Source organism: Calidris pugnax, unplaced genomic scaffold, assembly GCF_001431845.1.
Source record: "Calidris pugnax isolate Ruff unplaced genomic scaffold, ASM143184v1 scaffold15, whole genome shotgun sequence".
In the NCBI taxonomy this organism is placed as follows: domain Eukaryota; kingdom Metazoa; phylum Chordata; class Aves; order Charadriiformes; family Scolopacidae; genus Calidris; species Calidris pugnax.
This window is the reverse complement of record NW_015090774.1, coordinates 6924433-6946992: the sequence shown is the minus strand read 5'-3', so window position 1 is coordinate 6946992 and position 22560 is coordinate 6924433. Positions and strand designations below refer to the sequence as shown.

General features: G+C 38.9%; 1 protein-coding gene across 8 annotated transcripts in view; it reads left to right on the top strand.

Moving 5' to 3' along the window:
* The first annotated feature begins 1777 nt into the window (after nucleotides 1-1777).
* Nucleotides 1778-22560, top strand: part of TRIM2 (tripartite motif containing 2) — a 104528-nt gene continuing 83745 nt past the window's right edge. For 2 of the 8 annotated variants that reach the window (XM_014944815.1, XM_014944755.1), the window contains exon 1: nucleotides 2430-2649. The gene's annotated coding sequence lies outside the window, so the exon portion shown is untranslated. Of the gene's footprint in view, nucleotides 1796-2429; nucleotides 2650-3315; nucleotides 3338-3526; nucleotides 3892-6063; nucleotides 6083-22560 lie in introns of those variants that run through there. The other 6 variants (XM_014944798.1, XM_014944789.1, XM_014944843.1 and 3 more) reach the window with 5 other exon arrangements.

Here is a 22560-nt window from a genome sequence, read left to right as displayed (position 1 = left end):
TCAGATGTTTGGTTTTTTTTTTTTTTTTTTTTAATAACCTATTAACTTCATTGCTTTACCTTCTTGTAATGTTAATTTCTCAATTTGTCCCTGGTGCTGTCTTTGTGCAATGTACTCTTTGAAGTTCAAGGTTTTACATAGCAAAAATGTCAGAACTACATAAGTTTAAGTGACAGCTTAGCTCTTTCCAAGCTGTTTAAGGAATGTTTTCATTTTGATGCTTTTCTTTTGAATATATTGTCTCTCCTAGGGCCACTAAATGTGTGTTTAACGAGGCACTGTCTAATTATGGTGTAATTTTGTATATAAGATTAATTCAGGAGTGAATGTAGATGTTTTGTTGAAAATATTTTCTAATTTCTTTTTTTGGGGGGGTTGTTATAGAAGGCAAAAGATAGATTTTAACACATTGTGGTTGATATGTTGATATGTCCTGTGGGTAGAACATGAGGGCCCTGGGGTTCAAAGATCAGACATCAGGGAGGCCTGACTCCTGTGTAGTGCTTGACTAGGAATGTGATGCTTGATAAATCATAGAAGTTTTAGTCATGTAAGGTGCAGAGAGTATACTGGTGGTGCTGAACTTTCTCAAATCCAATCGAAGTGAACACCATACAGCAAATCTCCTTTGTTTTTCTGTGTAAAAGAGCAATAATGTGCTTTCACATCTTCATGTAACACTTGAGTTTCACAGACAAAAAGGTGTGTGTGTGCACAACCTCTGACAAAACACTGCTCCTGTATAGGTCAGTTTGGGTATTCAGTGCAATTCATGGGGGCGGTTTTCTTCTTTCATTTAAAAGTGGAACTTTTCCTAGTACAGGAAAACCCCTTTGGGGCGTTTTGTATTCGAGAATGTCCCATCAGTTGCAGCACCAGCATTGTTTTTGTGAAACCCTGGTTCTTGGCGCTTGACCTGCTCAGAGAAGCAACATCCCAAATGCCACCTCACCTTCAGGCAGCATCAGTCTCCTTTGTTAAAGTGTCTCCACTACATGAGAAAGGAACATAGTTGCTGTGGGGTTTGAAGCAATGCTTCCTGCTTGCTTTGTCCTACCTGGAGAGCCCCCTTGCACAGTGGAGTGTAGGAGGACCTTGCATAAGTTTTGGGGAAATGATCTGTAGGCAGGGTGCTCGCTCGTCTTCATCTTCTGGATAGTAGAGAAGAAAATGAGTCTCCATGCATATTCATGTAGTTCATGCTAATTAAAAAGTTGCTAGATCAACAGGTCAGGAGAGATCTCTATCCACTGAGTCACAACACAGATATACCTCGGAGGCCGGTAACTAAAGTTTCCCCAATGATATTTTTCAAACTGAAGTCACAAATTTTGTGTAGAGGTAAACAGGTAGCTTTGCCTTCTGCACCATTTAACTTTTGGTTTAGAATACTGATAAAAGGGTTATCTGCCAGGGTGGCTGCAGATCAGGGGGGGAGGGGAGTCATCTACTTACCCATTTCACAGGGGTCACAAAACACGTGTGATGTGACTACCACTCCACGTCATTCCCAACCCAGGCACGTTTTCAGCTGCTGACTTAGAAGGCAAAGCCCCCTCACCCTGCCCAGCCCCATTACCAGGGCCCTAACCTCCCAGTCTCCCCAATACAACCTGACAGACCTGCCCAGCCCGGCTCAGCCGTGGGGAGGTTTGTTTCCTCTGAGCTGAGAGGAAAGTCATATCAACAGCAGCGTGCCTTTTCTGATTCTGCTCCGCTGCACGCTGCGCCTCACTGACTCATACAGCTCCTTCCAGGCACTTCCTCGAGTTTTAACGTAGGACGATTTCATAAGGTAGAGTGAGTGACTTTAATGTCGATATTTCGGTTTTGAATGGAGTGGATGTAAGTGTTGTTTGGGCTTACATGATTAAGTGAGATCCTGGTTGCTGGAAGAATAAACACACAGGAAAAGCTCCACTCTATAAGATGCAGTATTGATTGCTACATTGAGCCATAATGTCAAGTAAGTGCTTCTCTTCCTCCTTGCTTCCCACAAATGCTAAATAATAGACCTTGTTTACTGGACTTTACAAATTATTATGTCTTTGTGAGTGATGCAATGGCAGTGCCCCCACACTCTCATTTAATCTGTAATATCATTTGGGGGTTTTTACCCTACATTTCTAATGGAATTTTTAAATAACTGTATTTCTTGCCCCCCGGACAGATCAGCTCTAATTTTATAATGAGAATTTCAGCGATAGATTATTTTTAAAAAGAATCTAGGCCATATACATTATGTAAGGTTGCCATAGTAACAGTTTCTCTGAGGGGAAAACCGACTGTCCGTAGTTTCCACAGAAACCACTCCCCGCTGAGACAGGTGCCTCCAAGGGAAGTGAAGGGAATATAAATGAGAGAGAGGAGAGAGAAAAAGACGTGCACACAGATGTCATATGATCCCTGTGGCATCCCCACACTGTTGCAAATACAACTGAACATTTTTGCGTTCATTTTTAGTTCGTTGTTTTTGATTGCATGACTGGCACCTTCTCTTTTCCTGTAAACTCTGCCCACCCTTCCCTCACATGGAACTGGTTTTGCAGCTGGAAGCACGGCAATGCTCCGCACTTGGCAGTGAACTGACCGCATCAGATACTAAAATCCAGTGCTCTAGGAACCACTGCGTGTGGCAGAATTTAAATGGTAAATGAGAATTTTCTCCCTTTTTTATTCACTTTTTTTTCCTGAAAGAAGTCAGCAAAAACAGACAGGTATGGAAATTTTTCCTTCCAGAGAGGAACTGGAGAGGAGTGAAGCTCGACTAATTTGTTAATTAATGGTTTTATTCTTTTGGGGTACAAGCTTGCACTGCTAGGAAAAATGGATGCTGAAAGATCAGGATGTAGCAAAAGGTATTAACTCAAGTCTGAGGATTTGTTAACTGAGGAAAAAAAGAGAAATTTCTTTAATGTACTTTAGTGTCATTGAGGCAAGTATGGGCTAACATTTGTGAAATATTTTTCCACATCTTTTCACAAATAGCGTTGATTTGTTTTATTTTTTTCTTCAAGGGCAATAAAACCGTGACATTAATTCAAGGCTTAGTGCAGCCATAACTACAGATTAACGTGCTGGCTACTTCATCTTCATCCTGTCATCTCTCTGCTGCTTTATGGGGAAAGCAGGCTGACATGGTTATTAAATCTGGCAGCTGTGTTGTATGCACATGGGAAGCAAGTAGAGCACAGCATATAGAAAATGAGTAGCTTTCAGATAACAGCCTTCTTTTCACTGCTGCGAGGCTTGAAAGGCAGCCTAAAAAGCTCTTTCTCTTCTTTGTAATCACCAGTCGCTGGATCAGTGGGCAAATATCACAAATACAGTTGCAAATGTAAGTATTCTTTGCCTGTGTGCTGCTTTCAGATTGCTAATTAGGGTTTCTACCTCAGTGTTCTGCCTGAAAAGGCAGAGAGATGAAAGCTCAAAACATCCTGACAGGGAAGGTTTCTCTGCAGTGTTGTTCTGGCTTTCAGTGGAAGAGCTACTGAGGGAAAGGGATGCATGAAAGCGTTCTGGAACAAATAGTTTGCAGTTGTGTTTGTTGATTTTTGGGATGTCTGCTTTCCACTTTATAAGGGGAGAAGCCAAGCAAATGCAGGAGGGACTTTTAGAGAGATGGTTTTCTGCTTAGATTATATAACATTGGACGTACAGCGAGGAAGATACTTGAGCAGTAATAGACAGCTTGTGAACGCACAGGAGAGAATTCTGCCGTGGTATTTTTCACCTGGAATCTTTTCTTTAAAAATCCGTAAATGCAGACCTGGACTTCTCATTAAGAAACTTGACAGTACCTTATTATTAGAAGCGCAAACAAATAGTCATCATCATAAGGGGCACCAGTAAGTCTGCATCTGACCTGATAAGAACAATGAACATAACACGGTGAGCAATGCATGTTTTTCACCAATCTCACTCTGTCTGTACATGAAGACGATCTTTATCTGCTATGTGGCGTGAAAGAGGATAGTAAGGTGGTTGGGAAGCAGTGGAGTTGAAGGTTTCTCAGTGTTGCGGTGATACTGTAAAGAAGGGAATTGGTATTTGTTAGTGATTTTTGGTCTCATAGCACTGAAGAAACAGCATCTTGGTTTTTAGCCTTCTTTCTAATTCAAAGCTTCTGTAGTGCCGTTGTCCTATTGAGTTTACAGCTAGTGAATTCTTATTGTGGTGTGAATGAAATCTGTTTATTGAAAACAGCCTGTGATCAGTACCGAGTATAAATGTCAGCTAATTGCACAAGAAATGCGGGCTGAGCTGGCTTGTTTGTTGCCACATCACATTTCTTGCTTTATTTACAGGTTTTGTTATTTCTTAGGGGCTGTTGTGGTAGCGTAAGCTTCTTATGAGCCATGTGAAAAATGTCATTTTCGCAGTTAACAGGTGACTGCCATTAAGTGACTAAGAATAGAGTATATATGTTGTGTTGTTTGCTGCACGTAGAGGGTTAAACATATTCATGGTATAACCCCCTTGATAATGCTGCTATACCACAGGTCAGTGTGGTCAATGTGGTGTTTATAAGGTGCTTTTGCAATACTTCAGCCCCATCTCACAATTGTATACATAGAAATGCCTGTTTTCATTGTAGCGAGTGAAAGGTGATTTTTGGAGTTACTCTTTCCTTCCTCATGTCTCCTTTTTCCCTCATATACAGTCAGAAAATCATAGCTTCCCTGAAATCTAGCTGTGAAAATGGTCATTTTTGATGACAGCTGTGGAGCTAAGCTTCCCAAGCCTGAGTGGCAGCCAGCCAACTGCTGAGACAAGTGGTGACCTTTCAGGACAATGTCTCTCACAAAAATGTCAAAATATTAAAATGGCAGACATCAAATGCCATGTGCACAGGGAAAGGTTGTCAGCTGGCAGGCTTTCAGCTGAAGGCAGTTAATCCACTGCTTGACTGGATTAAACATTGAAAGCCCCTGCCCTAAATCTCTGAAATGTAGAGAAATTATTCATGTGTCCTGAATAATTTCAGAAGTTGTTCTGGGAAGACTTGGGACATGGATGGAAAATTTCAGAGGTGTTTTATTTAAAATCTTCTCAGGGATCTTCCTGACAGATGCCTAGAAAAGGAGCTTTTTGCCTTTTCTTTTGCACTTTGCATCATATACCAGTTTTCCCCCCAAATCTCTTATTCACAATATAAATGGATCCGGATGAAGCCCAAGCAAAATTCATTGATGCGCAGCAGGATGCTGAAATTCTGATAGTGTGTGCACTGACTTTTTAGGCTTATGCTCACTGAATATTAAACAATCCCCTGCAGTTCTTGATGCTGCAGCCCTGAGCTGAAACCTCATTTGCTATTACATGCATCAATGCTTTGTAACTTTCTTTGAAGGCATTGAGGTGTGAGCGTTCCCATGCTCACTGGTGTGTCAGCTTCTCAGATACCTTTACCCCATGGTAAACAGATCAGTGACAGTGATTGCCTGCCTTGTTGGCTTTCCCCTGCTGCATAAATATTTTTGGGAGGTGTGAAACTGCCTGATAATTACCTTGGCCTGTAGGAAGGCCAAGCAGTGTGTATGGTTGAACGGGGAACTAACCTGTTCACCTTGTGGTTGACCTCACTTGGAGAATAAGAAAGAGTGCACCAGTGACTGCACCAGACCAGTCTGGTCTGGCCAGTTTGCAACTGGCCACAATTCAAGAGAATTCTCGGTATTCTCCATGCAAAACATAGGGTGAGCTGCCAACACAGGTAACCGCTGCAAAGCAGTCAATGGCCAGATTTAATGTGTTGAGAAGGAATATAGTCCTTTCCAATATTTCTTTCCTTTTTTTTTCTTCCCTTTCAAGATGATAGTTCTGTGTCAGTCCAAGTTCTCTCTCTTACTACAGGCAAGCAACTTTTTATAACTGTGTTTTACTGTTCACTTTACTACTAGAGTGACCTGCCTACCCTGCCCTTTAAAACTGGGAACATTGCATTCCCTGACTCCCTTCTCTCTTCTGTAGTCATAGGAAACACTAAGTCTCCATGTTGGTCTTTTCTTTCCAGTCAGTATTCCGTGATCACTCCTCCTTTCTCCCAATTCCCCACAAGAAGAATTATGAAGCAAGTGAGGTAGGTAAGGACAAATTCCCATAAACACTTTACAGAAATTAATACTTTTTCCTTCCTTCCTCCTGTATTCAAATTTCTGTCTGCTTTTTCACAAACATTTGTGTGATTTGAGACTTAATACAACTTAAAAATCTGTTTGGAAGAAAAAAATTATACTCATCTAGTTGAGGAATAAAAAGGTAACTGAGGAACTGAGGTATCAATTAACATAACTTATCACAACGCAGATGCCTAGGCTGAGTTGTGGATTTTTGATCTTCAGACAACAAACCACATGTAGGCACAATCTATTTAATCATCCCTGAAAATGTTAAATATAAAATAGGGATGCTGTTATTTTCTATGGGCTTCGCATGAAGAAAAAATCTGAGGAAAATAACTGAATATATTTATCAGCAGCTGTAATTTCTTTTAAATACAATTATATAGGGCTTGGTTGTTTCCTAAGAACCTTTGCAGTGTCAGATCAGTTCATTAAACATCAGTCATTACACCTCATACTAAATTCTGACTCGCATCAAGGGCATTATTATTTGTTCTACATATTATGCTATTATTACTCTTTACTGTTTCTGTAGCATTTAGGAACACTTCTATTGGAAGGTCACTGAACTAGGTAATCCTTGGCCCCAGATTACTTATAAGCTATTTTTAAAATAAAGCAAAAAAACCTTTTCATACATTTACCACCTTTCTTGTTTGGCTTTTTATCTGAATTTGGAATACAGATGTCAGGAGTATGTAATAACTGAATTAGTCATAAGGATACCAGAATCTGCCTAGACATGGGCTTGAAATGGCATGTAATTAAAATAAGAAAATGACATACACTTACTGTGACCTTATTTCAGAGCTGTCTTACTGATTCGCTTGGAGTATCTCCCTTAGGCTGTTAATGTTCAGCTATTAAGTTCATGAAGTATAATTGAAATTAATTCAACTGACCAAAACATGACTATAATTACAAAATAGTTGTGAGCCACCGATGAAGATTCCCCTTAAAATCATTAAGACACTGTTTTATTATTAATGTAGGGAATTACTAAGTTAATATGGCTTATGATAAACTTAATTCCTAAGGTAATAATATGAAGTTTAATGAAGCGTGTTTACCTGCGGTTATTTACAGGATCTAAATTTCAATGTTAATTGTTGACATGAAATAACAACAGCATGACACGTGACACTCAGAAAGTAGTTGACTCATCGTGGACCATATACTATGATTCAGGGAGGTGAAAAATGAGGATCATAATGTGGGATGAGAATCTTCAACTGTATTTTCCGTAAGACCAATTTTTCCCGTATCTTTGCTCCTTACCCATCTTACAAGTAGATTTTAGGAGACATCACACATCTGCTAACATCATCTTTTCTGCTACCTTTTGTTTGAATGGTGTGGTATGAGGTATGCAGTACTTTTTATACCTGTAAACTAGGACTGAATCTGCTATCTGAAATCAGTCAGTAGAACGCTCTAGTTTACAAAGCCATATTATAATACACTGTTCTGTTCTGAATATATTTCATTTCTTCTGTTTGTACACTCCTCAGATCATCCTTCATGAGGCAAGGATATAGCATGTCAATACAAGCTATAACTTAACTGAGCAATGTAACTGACATAACCGAGCAAAACTGCATAACTATTCTTTCTGGAAATTTATACTGCACAAACCACTACGGTTTCTAAGTGCCATTTTTATTATGAGGGCATAAATGTACTTGTATATGCAGAAATAAAAAAGGATCCCAGAGGGCCAAATTGAAGTTGGAAAGATACAATACCTTAAATTTACCTTTTAAATTTCAGTTTGAAACTGTAATTTGTGATAGTATCCTTTTTGCATTGACACTGCAACTTATATAAGCATGGTGACATTAAAAACTAACAGTGGGCATTGGTGTCAGCCAAAATTTAAATATATTCTGACAGTGGCACTGTTGTCCCTTCCATAAAGCAGTTGAAAGAATCTAAACAAATGCAAGCTGCCAAACATGAAGGGCTATTGTACTCGTCAAATGTCTTTTTTTTTTTTTTTTTTTTTTTTTTACAAGGGAAATAATAAGGCTCATCTGAAGAGTATGAAGGGCCTTTTGACATCAGAAGAAGACTTTAAAACTGGATTCACAGCTTAATGTTAATATGTAATTTTCTTTAACTATAAACAGCAGGCTGAACTGGAGAAAAATCTAGTTTTGTGATAAACTGCATTTCAGTTCATAGTACTAAAATATAAAAAGGAACAATGATGAGTTTTCCATTTCTTTTCCTTCAGTTCTTGGGATGTGATTTCTGTGAACAATTGTTTAATTAGAAGACCATTTCTTTCGGGGGAAGTGTATAAGTGAAGCCCTAACCACTTATTGTTATGAACAGCATGCGGCTTTTTTTCTTTGCTAGAGCAGTATTTCTGGAGCTGATTTGTGACTGAATTCTAATATGGCAAACTGTATTCTACTGATCTAAATTTCCCTGGCACATGTTTTTTTTTTTTTTTTTTTTTTTTTTTTCATACAGGGAACAATGAATAAAACAGTCTGAAAGATTATTTGCAAACATGCAATTAATTATAAATCCAGCTTGATCTGCATGGATAAAGTAGTAGTTATCAATCTGGGTAGCTAGTACTTTGAAAGGACTTTGTAGAAGTCATTATTTCAGGAATATTAAAACAGGTACCTCTATTTTTTTAGGAGACAATAATATGATTCCCAAATGGATAAGACAGAAGGTTGAAGGCAAAATAATTTATCCCAGGAGTGGTATGGATTACTGTTAAGAACATTCTGAAATTCCGTCCTATCATTCGTGTGTTTCAAAGCATTCCTAAAAGTAATGACCTAATTTTAAAGACAGTAAATCAGAAATAAGCAAATCACTGAAGCTTGTTTGTCTTTTAGAATGATGAGTAGTCTTAATTTAAAGGCTTCAGTATTTTTGAGTATCCTTTACATATCTAGGGGAGTCATTCAAAAAAGTTAAATACTTTTTTCTAGTCTGGTCCCCCTTTCTCCTTCAGTTCAGTGGGAATTCAGTCACACAAGGGGACATTTTAAGAACCGGAAGAGTGTACAGACTGAAAGTGAGCTACCTCTGTTGAACGCATTGTAATGAAGCAGCTTTCATTCTTCTTTGGATGGAAATAGGTTCACTGAAATATGTGTCTTTAGCTCTGTCTTGGCAGAATGCAGAGAAATAGTTCCTCTTGGGCAGCAGGACTAGTTTTTTGAAAGAGGACGTTGACATTGACTCTCTTGACATGGAGTGTTGCCCTACTGACATAGCAACCTATGGATTCAGATATAGCTTTGTTACAGTATTTGTAGCCCTCAGACATTTTAAATTAGTCATTAGTTGATGTTGAGGCATTAGGTAATTGCTATGTAAAAGTGAAGTAATGAGGCTGAAAATTGATTAAAGAATTAGATCAACTAACACCCAAATTATTTTAGCATGTTTGGAGTTTCCAGGGCAATATACATACTAATGTTGGGCCAAGACATAGCCATCCTACAAATGAATGTAACTCATACTGTATATTCTGATAGCAAAATTTTACCCCAAAGGGGCTTCCAACCATCAGAATATTCCTACCAGGTGGAATAGCCAAAGCACTCCTTTTCTCTATAAAATTAAAATTGGGCAATTTTAAATGAGAAACAGAGAATTTTTTCAGCTTTTTTTGTTTTTATGAGCATGCTGAGAGTTAAGACAGTGAAGCTTGTAACATGGCTGGCTTTGTGTAGTGCTTATAATGAACACCATTTTTTGCACATCAGAGTCTTCTAGAAATCAATAATTATTGATGAGAAAAGGAGTCATTATTTTCATTGTAATTATTAGGAGACTACCGGTGGTTTGCTTTGATTCTAACCTTGATTGCTCATGCACTGAAATAATAATTGCAGCTAATTCCTTTTTCTGGAAATGTTTGTTTCTTGGTCAGCATGAGAGAGTGCAGGTAAGGGAGGACCACCATGCAAAACACTGTTATTTTTATTTCTTGCAAAGTGTGAGTTTGTTCTCTTGGGGCCATGAAAGACCACATCATTGTCTTAGGGTAATGCTTTTAAAAAATGGTACTGTCCTTAAAATGTTTTCTGAAAGGTTTTGTTTGCTTTATGCTTGAAGATGTGAGGGCAGTTAGACACAGAGAGGATCTCACCTGCTTACAAGTGCTGTGGAGGACAGAAAGAAGAAAGCTCTTTGCTCCTTGATCCTCAGCCAGCTAGCCCTAGGAGAAATCAAAGCTGATGTTATGAGTTGGGAAAAGATTGCTTAGATCTTTGAGCAGCAAAGACCCCCACTACTCTGACCCTATCATCTGGAAAGCGTTTTTTCCATAAATATAATTTCCCTCCATTTGTCACTGAGGAAAATTTGAGTGGTGCCAGAGCAAAAAGCGGCACAGCATCACCATGTCACCTTCTGTGCTTCTGGTGAACTATCTAAATAAAGGTGTTTATAAAGAGAGCTCAAGAGAGACCTTCAACTGATTGGTTTAATCAGGTATGGAGATTAAAAGTAGGTGTAGGCTACTGACAGTGCAATTCTCTAGGTCAGTGGATTGCTGTCTTTTTGCAGAACTGTCTGTCAATGGGTATGTGTACAAAGAAGTCCATAGTTGTTTGTTTATCTACTGATTCAGAACAGATGCTCAAATAGCACAACTTTCATGAAGGAGGAATTGATAAAGAGTGCAGCTGGGGTGTGGATGGTACAAGAAACTCCATCCATCATTTTCCAAAAGGCACAATAAATGGCTTAATTGTTTCTACTAACAATTGTTGGCCATTTTATTTGCTATAGAGAAAGTATGATCCCACTAAGAACCAACTCTGAGAAATACAGTGACAGGGGAGTCTCTTTTCCATTCACTTGGCTTCATTCACTGAACAGATTCCACTGGCTCTGTCTGGACCAGGACCTTCCACAATTTCTCACCTGAAAACCCCACTTCTTTACCACCATGAGGTCTTGAACTGACTAACAGCTGTAAATAAGGAAAGAACACCCCTGATTGTGAGGAAATAGTGTTAGTACAATATGCAATAAAAAAAAAAGTAGTATTTCATGTTGGGGAATTTTTGTAGGCCAATATGTAAAGGTACTGTCTTCTAAGAGATCTGCCCATGGGAATACTTACCTTCACTGAAGTTTCCTTCAGTGTCTTGTGAATTTAATCTGACCTCTTTGTTGAACTGGGTTCGATGTGTCTTGTTTAATATCATCCTCTGCTGCAAGGTTTACAATTAAGGCCATCTCTGTAGCAACCTTTTATGTAAATTTGATTGCAGTACTGATATCTCTAGAGTACTTTACAAGGTTGCTTTTTTTTTTTTTCTTCCTGAATGTGGTTTCTATTTTTATCTCTTTACATCAGTCTTCTCTTTGTAATCATTGATTGAAGCTTGCTACATAGGAGGGGAGAAATCAATTTTATGAATGGAAAGGAAAGGACTTTTCACAAAAGAAATGTGTGCATTGTTTCATCTTGACTAATCCCTTCTAGAGGTTTGTTCCATTCTCTTTGACCAAAAAATTTATGTCCAAATCCAAGTGTGTGTTACTCTTATAAAATATAGATGCTATAGTGGTTTGTAAATGGAAAAGAAAAACAGTTGGGATTTTACCCATTACCTGATTTTGCAATAGGGACACAAGTGGTTAATCAATGTCAAAAGTTAGCATCCCAAAGTGGGCTTTCTTCAAATATTAGTACCCTTGCAGCAAAGAAGGCTAATGGTACCCTGAGCTGCATTAGGAGAGGTGTTCCCAGCAGACTGAGGGAGGTGAGCCTTCCCTTCTGCTCAGCACTGGTGAGGCCACATCTGGAGTGCTGTGTCCAGTATTGAGCTCCCCAGTATATGAGAGAGATGGACATAGTGGAGAAAGTCCAGCAAAGGGCCATGAAGATGATGAAGGGATGGGACCTCTCTCCTGTGAGGAAAGGCTGAGAGAGCTGACATTTCAGCTTGGAGAAGAGAAGGCTTAGACAGGATCTCATCAACATGTGCAAATACCTGAAGGGAGGGTGTAAAGAGGATGGAGCTAAGCTTTTTTTTCACTAGTGCTCAGTGACAGGACAAGAGGAAATGGGCACAAACTGGTGCTGTTTGAACATGTGGGAACATTTTTCCACTATGAGAGTGACTGAGCACTGGCAGAGTTTGCCCAGAGAGGTTGTGGAGTCTCCCTCCTTGGAGATATTCAAAACCTGACAGAATGTGGACCTAGGCAACTTGCTGTAGGTGGCCCTCCTTGAGCAGAGGTGTTGGACCTAATGACCTATAAATATACTTATATCAGTACATCCTCAACATAAAAAAAAAGTAAATTAGAGTATCAGTGATATGGTACACAAACACTATGAAAGAACAGAAAGTAAGCTGCCTATATCACATCAAAAATTCATCTCTCAAATGACTATGCTTCAGGGCACAGTGAACGTTAGTGTACATATTAATGTGGTTTTAAAAAAGACATTCTGTGGCGTAAAGCCTCTCCCTATTGTTTAGTGCTCAGGCTCCTACTGCAAAATAGAGGATTTTAATGGTTCTCAAGTGAAGGCACCAGAATATTTATCATGAAGAACAGTCTGATTTTTCTATAGCCTTGTTCTCAGAAATAACTCAATGATTTTGGCCGAATGCTTTTTAAGAAGGCAAAAATCTAGCACGAAAAATTTTGCCCCAGTTACTAAAGATTGTCAGTCTATTTCTGAAAGCAAGGTCACTTAATGGAAAAATATGAAATTACCATGCTGAAAGATGATGTTATTAAAATGCACTAAAAATGTATGATGGACAACAAAATGCTGCTTTGGGCAGACATTATGGCATTCAGTACCTCTGTGTAGCAAGGAGGTTCCTCAGTAGCTGTAATACGATTTCTTAGAAAAAAATCTGAAAGGTATTTAATTCTGTTGGTGATATTAAATATCTCTGTGGGTTCTTCCCCTTCTAAAAAGTGATACTGGAACTTGCTGTAGAGGCTGAGATTACTGTGGATAAGGAAGGAAGTGAAAGGCAAAAAGATTGGTCCATACATCTTCAGTTTAATTTTTTTTTTAAATGCTACTGGGAAAATTTAACTCTTTCCCTTATTCAGGAGTGAAACAGATTATTGAGTCTGCAGAATATTTCCTTTACAGAATGCCTGTGTCCTGTTATTCTGAACTGTGCATATTACTGCTCTTGAATCCTCTGGAATATCAAGGAGTTTATATGTGTTTTGTTTTAGGCATCGTCATATCTAGGGACACCAGTGGGACTGACTGCATGATAAACTTCCTTTCTGGCTGATTTCTGCTTTTTGTTGTCTTTAATCTGTCCTAAAATGACCAAGAAATATAGCTTTAAAACAACTGCATAAATCCAACCAATTACTTAATTTTAGCAATTGTATTGCAATTGTCATTGCCGCCTCCTGTGAGGTCTCTTTCAGCTTGAGTCAGAAAGCAACCAAGAGCAAACAACAATCCTTTCAAAGCAAGAAGTCTCAAAACAGGCCACATGGCTGATCTTGACAAGCATGCAAAAAAGCACAAGCGAATGCACAGAAATTTTCAAGGCCTGCTGTTCATCCAGACAGTGGGTACTGTGCAATATTGCCTCACAACAGATTTTGGTCCTTGCATGCAAATAGAATCACAGTGTGCAAGCTATAATTTAATCCATGTCATAGGCAGGGTCTACACAAAGGCCCTGACAGAGCACTGGGCTGCAGTCAAGCAGCTGTGACTGTTTTAACAGAAACCAGGGGGTCCTTGCTAAAGGAATGAGGCAGCATATTCATTGCTTTTAGAGCAATAAGACAACTGAATGCTGAAAGTTTTGGTTTTTGGTTTTTTTAAATGGCAGTAAAAAAAAAAACAGAACAAAAAGTGGACTGGGATGGTACTGATTTTATATTACTTTACAATATCATAGTGATGCTGGATCAAAGTTATAGAGATCTTAATTTTATTTCATTCTGCATATCTTCAGACCACCTTTACTAATTTAGATAGCATTAGTATTGCTATTTCATGTACATTTTTCTTACCTTATTTGTTTGAGATAGAATATACAATTTCCCAAAGTTTGCTTGCTAGGTAATATTTCAAAAGACTTTAAGTTGCTTCCCCTAGTTAACATTTGCAAGAAATCTATCTAGACATTTTTGTTTGCAAATAAGAAGGTATAATTTAGTTGATTTTAGACTCACATTGATCTAAAAATTAAATGTCATGTTCAATTCTCAGTCATGCCCTTTGTACTTCCATATTAATTACAAGTATGTTCCTATGTAGATTTTTCTCCATAACTTACAGTTGCTATATAAACATAAAATCTCATACAAGTATTTTCTTATGGAGAGTTTGTTTCAAATATGTGCAGAACTCATAACAAAATATATATTTCTGAAGCATTTTAACATTCCATTCAAATCAGTGAAAGCATATTGAACAGAACTCCATTCTTTCAGTACACATGAGTTTAGTAAGTTTGCTTGAATTTTATAGACCACACAGAAATTTGTGATAGCATTGGTGCTTTCACTCTGCTGTGAGCCATTTGTCTATGGACTTGTTTGTTGTTCTTGCCTTTTATAAGAACCTTTTTATGCTCAATCCCCTGATATTGTCTGTTTTCCATTTTTACCTAGGTTCTTATATGTGTGATTGACTGAAGAATTACTCTGGGATTAGTTTGACACCCCAGCTCCTTTACCCCCCCGTTCAGTTTTCTTAGGCTGCTATAAAATGGCATGACATAATTAAATCCAGACATGGGGGTGGGTTGGTTCTGATTACATGGCAGCTTTAGCTGTATGCTATGTGGATCAGGGGACTTCTATATTTTAATTGGGTTCTCCTGCATGGCTAAAGCTTGTAATGTCTTTGGACATGAAGGTCTTCTTTCCCTCTCCTACTGTTTAGAATACCTCTGTAACAGAGCTTTGCTTGAAAACTAGCGTGGCCCTGTTTTTATAGGGGAATGGGTAATCACCAGGAATCTGACTTGAGAACATGTGGAATTCATCAAAATTCCCTCTTGCTAGCCTGTCATAGGATGATACTGAAAATTTGGACTATCACGTTTGTTTGCGGGCTTCTATAAGTACACATCACCATCTTTTAAAAGCATTTGTTCATTCAAGTGAATGACTTTTATATGTATTGTGCCTCTGCAGTTCCATTTCAAGTGCTTAAATTATTTAAGTGTTTCTGCGTGCTAGGTAACTAGCACACTTTCCCCAGGCTGCTGGATAGGAATGGGGTTTTGAAATAAACTGGGTATAGCGTTTTTTCTTCTTATCCCTCTCACTCTAATTCAGCGAGTAGGCAGATGACATAAAATGCATGGGTAGTCTCATTCAAGGAGAGGTAAACTGCTGATCTTCATTGGGAGTGGGGAGGGACAAGCCACATCTGCACCATGAGGCACAGACCACTCTGGCCATTATTCAGAGTAAGTGTGTGTGTGAAGGGAGATAATTCCTTTTAGTTCCTGGATAAATCCATGGCTGACCTCATTGATGTGGCAGTGAAATCAGCGGGAGTTCTCATATGCTTAAAAGGAAGGCACATACTAAAGTGCTTTCTTTGAACCAAGGTCACTGCATTGCTAATCTGAGCATTTTTCCTGTGATGGGCAAATACCTCATGGTTTCTGAGCATCCTTTGCTCTTGTTGATGCAGTGGTTTGGTTCTCTGCCAAAGAAGCAAGTGGGGTATTTACTGCTGAGTTCAAGATGAATAGAGTTTATTATAGGAGCAAGAGCCACTGCTATCTTGAAGGCAGCCTTGTAATTAATCATAACTATTTGTTGTATGATAGCAAGGTCTTCACAAAAGAGTTCTTTTGAATATCTCTCGAGTTGTTCTGTGTGAGCAGGAGCATCTCAGCCCACAGAGAATTGTGAGAAACTGGGTAAGCTATTTATTTTTCCTTGTGAAGAAGCCCACATTGCAAAAGCATACCTAATAAAGGAGATGGTGTGTTTTTTCATACCAATTTGTCTCTTCCAAAGATACTGCTGGAAATGTGTATACTGTTATCTAGAAAAATACTCTTTGGCAACGAATCATCTTGTAATTTGAAATTAGGATAGATGGTGTGTACTGTTGGTGTCTTTTTGGATGTACCCGACACTCTGAATGTAGGTCTGCTCCAAAGACAAAATGTTTGTCCTTCTGAAATGTTTTTGTGAACTCTAAAGCTAATCATAGCTAAGGGGTGTTTTAGCACTGTTTGAAAAATCCCGCTAGAAGTGCATGAACCACCCCTGAACAACAGTGGAATTGAAACCTCGTGTCTAGATTAATTCACAGAATTTAATAAAAAATGCCTGTAGTGTAGTATAGCTTGGCTCCAAGCAGCTTATAGCCAGCTTGGGTATAGAAGCCCAGTTATGGCAGCATGGTGTCCAAGACAGGCCAATTTACTTTGCTTCTTGACTCAGTTCTCTAGCACTTTAGCAGCACACATAATATTTTAGAGGTAGCTTTGATATTTCTCGCTATCCTGCTGTCACAGTGCAGTCTAGATAAACCTAGATGCTCAAAAACTCTCAGACTACCAGGCTGCCAGGTGAGATGGGAAATTGAAGCCTGTGGTCTGCAAGTATGGTAGAGCACACCCAAACAGCGAATGAAAGGCACGTGCAAAGAGTAGCTTTAACCCCAAAGTTAATCTTTACCCACAGTGCATGTGTTTTTGGAGGCGTCTCTTGTTTTATTAGTGTATTTGTGTTATGTTTGGAATGAGTGACTTTAGAGGTGGCAGGAAATTCTAAACAAAACTTCTCCTGCCAAAGTAGTTATCCTGTTTATTGACTTTCAAAGGATGTATTTCTCAAATCAATAATGAAAATAGTAACAGTTTGTATGTGCAAAGTGTCTTCAGTGAGTTTCAAAGCACTCTAAATGTATCCACACAGTACTTCTGTGAAATAGCGAAGACATAATCCTACCACTTTACAGAGGGGTATAAAAGGTGAAATCACTAGTCCAGATCTAACTAGAACACCAGTGATAGTCAGATAGGATAGAAATAATATGGCAGCTGTTGATCTACATCAGCTACATAACCCTTGTTTCTTTCTACATGCTATAATGTTTGTATTATTGGGTACAGTTACAATTTTATAATCACCTGCTGCTTTTCCACTCCTGTGATGCAGAGAAACAAGTCTCTGTGTGCAATGTGGCATTATTTACACTATTAAGTTCCAGGCGGGTATCTCTGTTTGATCTGATCCTTGGTGTGGCATTACTGATGAGCTTGGAGGAGATCTGAAGGAGATCTGACAAGCCTTGAAGAGAGGCAGATTCTGCATGGGGCGGTGGCAGATAAGGGGGAGATCCAGCAATCGTTCAGCAGTGCAGGAGGGAGTATTTGAGAGCCTGACCTTTCTGTGTAGAGACCCATGAAGAGTGAGGTGCTGACAGCAGTTGTTTCACTAAGCCATTCGGAGCACAGGGATATTTCCTGTAGTCAGATGTGGCCTCCAGAGGTTTTTTCTGGCATTTGCTAGACCTCATGAGGCACCACCAAAGGGTTAAATAGTTCCTCAGTGTTTCGCTAGCTCTCTCATTAGGAAATGGTCCAAGAGCTCAAAGTTCAAAGTGCACATGGTCTGATCTGGGACTAAGCCCGAGTTTCCGTTGATTGCAGCCTCATACGTTAATGTGCTGCATCTGCACATGATTTCTTCCCCTTGCCATTTCTGCCATTTGTTTTTCTTTTTTTTTAAAGGAAAATGAAACAATTCATCTACAGAGTTTCACTTCTTTTGTCACTATCCAAAGTCTTTCGTTGCTTGAGCTTGTGTGCTTTCTGGGAATAACTTGTGACCCAGTTTATAATTGAAACCAGGCCAGTAAAACATGACAAAAACCTTCTCGCTCCACTCCATTCTTCAGTGTCTGTGGCTACTACTGGGAAAGCAGGAGATGTCTCCTCCCAGCAGAGGGGTAGATGAGAACTGGTCAGGCTGAGCCTCAGGGGGGCTGGGGTTCCTTGTTGGCCCCAGAGGAGGAGCAGAGGATAGCCAAAAGGGCATCCAGCTGGGATTGTGTTTTGAGAAGAAAGGGCAGAGTGAGGCTACACTGAGGCCAAAGAAAGGGAAAGGAAAAAAACAGTTTTACTAAGCAAAGAATAAGTGGTAGAAGCTAGATGCATGGATGGTAATATGAAAGGAGACAGAATCAAAATGTTACTCCATGGAGCCTGCAACCTAGGGAGTGGGCAAAGTTCTGGTGATTCATAACCCAAATATTTTCTGGTTTTGGATGCAGAAAAAAATGTTTCCTTTTTTGCCTGTCAGAATTTGTCTCCTGTCCAATTTTTTTCCTAAGAAAACAAATTATTACTATGTTTTCAGAAACTTGCATTTAATTAAAATAAAGCCTCGCCTTCCTTTGGAAAATACATTTCAAGAAAATACTTTAGTGCAACAAGGAAGTGCAACAAGGTATTACAGGAGCTTTTAGGACCTTGTGTTTAAGAGTGGCGTAGTTCTGAGTCTCACCACAGAATAGATAGTGGCTTCTGGGGATGACAGCCGGCTTTCTGATTATGAAAAAGGTGGTGGTGATTCTGGCCTCCACCTCTTTCCCTCTCCTTCCTCCAGCCACATGTGTTTATTGCTTCCCTCCCTTGGCTCTTGTGCTTTTTAACAAGGCAAGGAGATGAGTCAGATCATTAACCTGTCTGAAAAACATACCCAGCAAGACAAATACAGTCTGTGAGCTTTCACACCGTTCCTGTAATGTGTGTAAGGGTGGGGGTATGCCTGCATAGCTGGGAATGGCAATGAGGAGAGAGGGCAGGGTGACCCGATTAGTAAAAGTGAGCTGTTAAATCGGCTTGGCCACCTCTCTTAGCTGGTGCCTGGGTTGGTACCGTTGGCAGTGCTGGTAACAATTTTCCTGTGTCATATAAGCCTTAAGGACAAAGAGGCAGATTCATCCTTGGCATAATTCTGCAAGTGGAGTCGCAGGAGTTATACCCAGGGTGACTTTGTCTAAAGTGTGCCTTTTCAACATAGTCCACTAAATCAGCTCATTCTTGCTCTGTCTTTTGTTTCTTTATTTGTGGCTACAGTGAATTAGCATCTTAAATAAATTGCCATGGGAATCAGAGATGCAATAGCTAGCTTGCTTTCTCTTGTGCCACTACAAACAGTCTTTTCATACCAGTCTTTTCACAATCTCATGTACAGTGTTTGGGCACTTGATCCATATCCATCAAGGGCTTTTGATGCCTATCCTGTTCTGTAAAAAGTCTAACAGTGTAACGTGCATAAGATATGGTATATGGTTGATTGATAGAAAATTTCTAGCACACGTAATTAATATATTCAGATGAAATATCTCTCTTTCTGGAGTGACTTATCACCCTTTTATTGCTTCTCACTCTCATTCTGATACATTATATTTTGTGACATGTGGACTGTGGAAAAGAAGAATAGATAACTTGATTTGATGAAGCAGGGCATTCTCTGTCACAGGACAAGGTGAAAAAATAATATGGCAAACTGTATTCTACTGATCTAAATTTCCCTGGCACAGTTTTCATTTTTTTTTTTTTTTTTTTTTTTCATACAGGGAACAATGAATAAAACAGTCTGAAAGATTATTTGCAAACATGCAATTAATTATAAATCCAGCTTGATCTGCATGGATAAAGTAGTAGTTATCAATCTGGGTAGCTAGTACTTTGAAAGGACTTTGTAGAAGTCATTATTTCAGGAATATTAAAACAGGTACCTCTATTTTTTTAGGAGACAATAATATGATTCCCAAATGGATAAGACAGAAGGTTGAAGGCAAAATAATTTATCCCAGGAGTGGTATGGATTACTGTTAAGAACATTCTGAAATTCCGTCCTATCATTCGTGTGTTTCAAAGCATTCCTAAAAGTAATGACCTAATTTTAAAGACAGTAAATCAGAAATAAGCAAATCACTGAAGCTTGTTTGTCTTTTAGAATGATGAGTAGTCTTAATTTAAAGGCTTCAGTATTTTTGAGTATCCTTTACATATCTAGGGGAGTCATTCAAAAAAGTTAAATACTTTTTTCTAGTCTGGTCCCCCTTTCTCCTTCAGTTCAGTGGGAATTCAGTCACACAAGGGGACATTTTAAGAACCGGAAGAGTGTACAGACTGAAAGTGAGCTACCTCTGTTGAACGCATTGTAATGAAGCAGCTTTCATTCTTCTTTGGATGGAAATAGGTTCACTGAAATATGTGTCTTTAGCTCTGTCTTGGCAGAATGCAGAGAAATAGTTCCTCTTGGGCAGCAGGACTAGTTTTTTGAAAGAGGACGTTGACATTGACTCTCTTGACATGGAGTGTTGCCCTACTGACATAGCAACCTATGGATTCAGATATAGCTTTGTTACAGTATTTGTAGCCCTCAGACATTTTAAATTAGTCATTAGTTGATGTTGAGGCATTAGGTAATTGCTATGTAAAAGTGAAGTAATGAGGCTGAAAATTGATTAAAGAATTAGATCAACTAACACCCAAATTATTTTAGCATGTTTGGAGTTTCCAGGGCAATATACATACTAATGTTGGGCCAAGACATAGCCATCCTACAAATGAATGTAACTCATACTGTATATTCTGATAGCAAAATTTTACCCCAAAGGGGCTTCCAACCATCAGAATATTCCTACCAGGTGGAATAGCCAAAGCACTCCTTTTCTCTATAAAATTAAAATTGGGCAATTTTAAATGAGAAACAGAGAATTTTTTCAGCTTTTTTTGTTTTTATGAGCATGCTGAGAGTTAAGACAGTGAAGCTTGTAACATGGCTGGCTTTGTGTAGTGCTTATAATGAACACCATTTTTTGCACATCAGAGTCTTCTAGAAATCAATAATTATTGATGAGAAAAGGAGTCATTATTTTCATTGTAATTATTAGGAGACTACCGGTGGTTTGCTTTGATTCTAACCTTGATTGCTCATGCACTGAAATAATAATTGCAGCTAATTCCTTTTTCTGGAAATGTTTGTTTCTTGGTCAGCATGAGAGAGTGCAGGTAAGGGAGGACCACCATGCAAAACACTGTTATTTTTATTTCTTGCAAAGTGTGAGTTTGTTCTCTTGGGGCCATGAAAGACCACATCATTGTCTTAGGGTAATGCTTTTAAAAAATGGTACTGTCCTTAAAATGTTTTCTGAAAGGTTTTGTTTGCTTTATGCTTGAAGATGTGAGGGCAGTTAGACACAGAGAGGATCTCACCTGCTTACAAGTGCTGTGGAGGACAGAAAGAAGAAAGCTCTTTGCTCCTTGATCCTCAGCCAGCTAGCCCTAGGAGAAATCAAAGCTGATGTTATGAGTTGGGAAAAGATTGCTTAGATCTTTGAGCAGCAAAGACCCCCACTACTCTGACCCTATCATCTGGAAAGCGTTTTTTCCATAAATATAATTTCCCTCCATTTGTCACTGAGGAAAATTTGAGTGGTGCCAGAGCAAAAAGCGGCACAGCATCACCATGTCACCTTCTGTGCTTCTGGTGAACTATCTAAATAAAGGTGTTTATAAAGAGAGCTCAAGAGAGACCTTCAACTGATTGGTTTAATCAGGTATGGAGATTAAAAGTAGGTGTAGGCTACTGACAGTGCAATTCTCTAGGTCAGTGGATTGCTGTCTTTTTGCAGAACTGTCTGTCAATGGGTATGTGTACAAAGAAGTCCATAGTTGTTTGTTTATCTACTGATTCAGAACAGATGCTCAAATAGCACAACTTTCATGAAGGAGGAATTGATAAAGAGTGCAGCTGGGGTGTGGATGGTACAAGAAACTCCATCCATCATTTTCCAAAAGGCACAATAAATGGCTTAATTGTTTCTACTAACAATTGTTGGCCATTTTATTTGCTATAGAGAAAGTATGATCCCACTAAGAACCAACTCTGAGAAATACAGTGACAGGGGAGTCTCTTTTCCATTCACTTGGCTTCATTCACTGAACAGATTCCACTGGCTCTGTCTGGACCAGGACCTTCCACAATTTCTCACCTGAAAACCCCACTTCTTTACCACCATGAGGTCTTGAACTGACTAACAGCTGTAAATAAGGAAAGAACACCCCTGATTGTGAGGAAATAGTGTTAGTACAATATGCAATAAAAAAAAAAGTAGTATTTCATGTTGGGGAATTTTTGTAGGCCAATATGTAAAGGTACTGTCTTCTAAGAGATCTGCCCATGGGAATACTTACCTTCACTGAAGTTTCCTTCAGTGTCTTGTGAATTTAATCTGACCTCTTTGTTGAACTGGGTTCGATGTGTCTTGTTTAATATCATCCTCTGCTGCAAGGTTTACAATTAAGGCCATCTCTGTAGCAACCTTTTATGTAAATTTGATTGCAGTACTGATATCTCTAGAGTACTTTACAAGGTTGCTTTTTTTTTTTTTCTTCCTGAATGTGGTTTCTATTTTTATCTCTTTACATCAGTCTTCTCTTTG